Source organism: Pristiophorus japonicus, unplaced genomic scaffold (assembly GCF_044704955.1).
Source record: "Pristiophorus japonicus isolate sPriJap1 unplaced genomic scaffold, sPriJap1.hap1 HAP1_SCAFFOLD_33, whole genome shotgun sequence".
Classification (NCBI taxonomy): Eukaryota; Metazoa; Chordata; class Chondrichthyes; family Pristiophoridae; genus Pristiophorus; species Pristiophorus japonicus.
Genome location: NW_027253106.1, coordinates 10,454,865 through 10,459,402, shown reverse-complemented (window position 1 = coordinate 10,459,402; position 4,538 = coordinate 10,454,865). Strand labels below are relative to the sequence as shown.

The following is a 4,538-nucleotide window of genomic DNA, read 5'->3' as shown; positions in this document are numbered from 1 at the left end:
CAGTGTAATGACTTGCAACTGGCGCATCCAACAGTCAGGATGGCCGAGCGGTCTAAGGCGTTGGTTCAGGTCACTGTCTCCTCTGGAAGCGTGGGTTCAAATCCCAATCCTGACATTCAGTGTTTTTAATGACAAACTCATTTGTTTGGACACCACTCTGAAGTGCTTTGGGACATCCATCGAACTTAATAGCATGACGCCATTTCAATTACAAACAGTGATATCAAAGTTACTTCTCAAACCGGGAATCGATCCTGGGTGGCTGTAGCGAAAGGAATGGTTTTGTGAAGCATTGAAATGTGCCCTCTAAATATCTCGCACTGCTCATTTAAAAACACGGTTAAAATTTGTTTCAGTGCATAAGAAGGCAGGCTCGAAGGGCCAAATGGCCGACTCCTGCTCCTGGTTTTTGTGTTCTTATACAGAGCACAGAATAAATGATTTAATGATCAACTCTCCCTCAGTTCGCATTTCTTTCATTGTGCAAAAGAAGATTATGGGTTCATTAATGATGTTTTCCTGTGAAAGCACCAAAAAAGTGTAAGGAAAATAATTCGTCCAACGTGGGGTTTGAACTCACAACTCTGAGATTAACAGTCTCATACTCTACCGACTGAGCTAGTCAGGATTGCTTAGGTTACATCTTCCTGTCACTGATCGCTGCCAGGGATCTGTTGGCTCTGCACCATGGGTTTATCTCGAAATTCAAACCTCGAAACTGGTTCTCCTGATTTCCAAGCCCCTTGTATTGCAGAACCTTCATTTCGACGAACATCTCCACCGCACTGTGTAGGCCTCGTGGCGCAACGGTAGTGTGACTGACGGTAGATCCGAAGGTTTTGTGTTCCAATCAGGTCGCGGTCACTGTTCTTTCAGATATTCGTTTTCCAGAATTAATATTTCCATTGCTTTTTGGCAATAGCCAGACGCTTGTTCCAAGGTCTGTCTCACTATTTTCCCGGTGTTAGGCAGAGATACGCCTGCTGCCCTCATTTATTTCACATAACAGGACAGAAAAGTTCAAAATCAACCTGCAGGTGGCCACACACAGCACTCAATAGTCAGTATGGCCTGACTGGTATCCCTACCACAGTGGATAACCTCAGTTTTCCAACATTATACTCACTCTGACAAACTACTGCCCAGTCACTGAGCCTATCGATATCGCTTTGCAGATTGTTTGTGTCTTCCTCATAACTTGCTTTCCCACAGATCTTTGGATCATCTTGGCTAAATTACCAACATGCAGAGCACAGAACCAATTATTGACCGATTGACTTTCCGTCAGTTAGCATTTCTTTCATTGTGCAAAAGAAGATTATCGATTCCTGAACGATGTTATACCATGAAAGCAAAATAAAAGTTAAACGAAAATAATTTGCACACTTGAAAGGAATATTTTTGTTTGTTGCAGTTCCGGTCAGAGAGATGTTGTGAAAGGAACTTCTTGCAGAGAGGGATTGAGTATTTCAGCTTGTTGCTCAACATTCCTCTCTGGGCACACAATTAGGCACCAGTTTCTGTAGTGTGGCGGTTATCACATTCGCCTCACACACGAAAGGTTCCCGGTTCAAACCCGAGTGGAAACATTATTTCTGAAACAAAAACTGGTTTTAAATGTTCATTGTTCATGTGACAATGGCCTCCTTCCGTGCTGTAAACTTCTCTGATTCCAGGATGAGCCTTGAACATTTAAAACCAGTCTCCTAAAATACAGAGTGTGTAAAATCAGAAAAGGAATAAAACTTCCTCAATGATTCAAGTTTCACAAATTATTAAAATTGAGTTGTTGAAGTTTCGACTGTCCCTCAGTGATCATGTTAGCATTTCTTTCATTCTGCTAAACAATGCTATCGGTTAATACCAGCAGATAAAAGCCGGATTTCAAACCCGGAAACAACTCATTCATTATTCACCCTTCCCAGTTCCAGTGCACTGAGGATTATTCATCCTCCATCCCAGAAAATCAAATCCAACTTCTGACATTCCTTATTTCTAATTACCAATTCATTTGTTTTGACACCACTCTGAAGTGCTTTGGGTCATCTGTGTAATTTAATTAAATTACTTCACTTTAATTAAAAACGGTGGCAGCAAAATTACTTCTCTAACTGGGAATCGAACCCCGGTAGCTGTCGTGATCAGAATGTTTTTGTGAAGCATTTAAATATGCTCTCTAAAAATCTCGCATTCCTAATTTACAAATAGGGTTACCATTTGTTTCAGTGTGAAAGAAGGAGATTGAAAATGACAACAAAAACACCAGGCAGCGACGACATTAAGACAAATTCAAACTTTTCACAAAGTTGGTTTTACGAAGTAACGGCTGAGCTAATGTTGGCACTAACCAGTCCCATCAGAATTTTAAATGTTTCTATGAGATCGCCGCTCATCCTTCTAAATTTCAACGTATAAAGACCCAGTTGATCCAGTCTCTCCTCATATGTCAGTCCGGCTTGCCCCTTATCCTTAGACTGTGTCCCCAGGTTCTGGACTTCCCCAACTTCGGGAACATTCTTCCTGCATCGAACCTGTCCCGTCCCATCCAAATTTTAAATGTTTCTATGAGTTCCCCTTTCATCCTTCTAAACTCCAGTGAATACAGGCCCAGTTGATCCAGTCTCTCCTCATAAGTCAGTCCTGCCATCCCGGGAATCAGTCTGGTGAAGCTTTGTTGCACTCCCTCAATATCAAGAACGTCCTTCCTCAGATTACGAGACCAAAACTGAACACAATATTCCAGGTGGGGCCTCACCAAGGCCCTGCACAACTGCAGTAAGACCTCCCTGCTCCTATACTCAAATCCCCTCGCTGTGAATGCCAACATACCATTTGCCTTCTTCATCGCCTGCTGTACCTGCATGCCAACTTTCAATGACTGATGAACCATGACAACCAGGTCTCGTTGCACTGCCCCTTTTCCGAATCTGCCGCCATTCAGATAATATTCTGCCCCAGTGTTTTTGCCCCCAAACTGGATAACCTCACATTTATCCACATCATACTGCATCTGCCATGCATTTGCCCTGTCGCCTAACCTGTCCAAGTCCCCCTGCAGCCTCTTAGCGTCCCCCTCACAGCTCACACCGCCACCCAGTTTAGTGACATCTGCCAACTTGGAGATATTACACTGTTACATGTTCATTACATGTTACAATGAACATTCTGAATCAGACACCTCAAGTAAAGTGCGTGCAATGGGCAATGATTCAACAATTAACATAATACGTAAAGAGCAGGAGTCGGCCATTCGGCCCCTCGAGCCTGCTCCACCATCCAATAATATCGTGGCTGTTCTGATCCTGCACCCCTGCTCTTTTTATACTCCTCTCGAGTTTCTGCAGTGTCGAGTTCTCGCTATCTGTCCTCAGCTTCCCTTTTTCCTTTATCTTACCCTGTGTGTCCCTTGAGGGATTTTTATCCCCTATCTGACTTTACTCACTCTGTGTTTTAGGAGACTGGTTTAAAATGTTAATTGCTCGTCATGGAATCAGAGAAATTTACAGCACGGAAGGAGGCCATTCGGTCCATCGTGTCCGTGCCAGCCGACAAAGAGCTCCCCAGCACAGTCCCACTTTCCAGCTCTCGGTCCGTAGCCCTGTAGGTTACGGCACTTCAGGTGCACATCCAAGTACTTTTTAAATGTGCTGAGTGTTTCTGCCTCGATCACCCTTTCAGGCAGTGAGTTCGAGTGATTTCCCCTCAAATTCCCTCTAAACCTTCGACCAATTACTTTAAATCTGTGCCCCCTGGTTGTTGACACCTCTTGTAAGGGAACCAGGTCCTTCCTGTCCACTCTATCCAGGCCCTTCATAATTTTATACACCTCAATCCTCTCCCCTCAGCATCTCCTGTTCCTAGGAAAACAAACTCAGCCTATCCAATCTCTGCTCAGAGCTAAAATTCTCCAGTCCCGGCAACATCCTCATAAACCTACTCTCTTCCCTCTACAGTGCAATCACGTCCTTGCTGTAATGTGGTGACCAGAACTGCATGCAGTACTCTAGCTGTGGCCTAACAGTTCAAGAATAACCTCCCTGCTCTTGTATTCCAAGCCTCTGTATAATCGATGTGGACAGCAGCCTGTCCTTTCGAGAGGTGATCGTGGGAGGGTGAGCCTTAGTGGAGTCGGAGAGGAGGAAGTTCTCTGCTGATCAACATGCAGTCACACACAATTCCTCATTCTTTAGGCGGGACTGTGTTACTGTAAGTTGGGGTGGATTAGTGAAAGAGTCCATGTCATTACTGGCTTTCAACAAAAGCTATTTACCCAACGTGGGGCTCAAACCCCCAACCCTGAGATTAAGAGTTTTATGTTTGACCAAGTGAGCTGGCTGGACTTGGAAAAGCTATGGATCCTTGTTGTATCTCAAATCTTGTGGGTAGATTAATTATTGAAATAATGGTTGAGTATCTCACAGACTTTAATTATTTTTGCCAACTTGTCATCGGGAACATTCTTCCTGCATCCTCGTGAACCTTGTCTGAACTGCCTACAATGTAAGTATATCGCTCCTTAAATAAGGAGACCAAAACAG

At 43.9% G+C, this 4,538-nt stretch overlaps 1 non-coding gene across 1 annotated transcript; it reads right to left on the bottom strand.

Annotated features, from left to right (window-relative positions):
* Positions 1-553: 553 nt before the first annotated feature.
* trnan-guu (transfer RNA asparagine (anticodon GUU)) lies at positions 554-628 on the bottom strand. The gene has a single exon. It is a non-coding gene; the product is annotated as a tRNA-Asn (tRNA).
* Between the last annotated feature and the right edge of the window lie 3,910 nt (positions 629-4,538).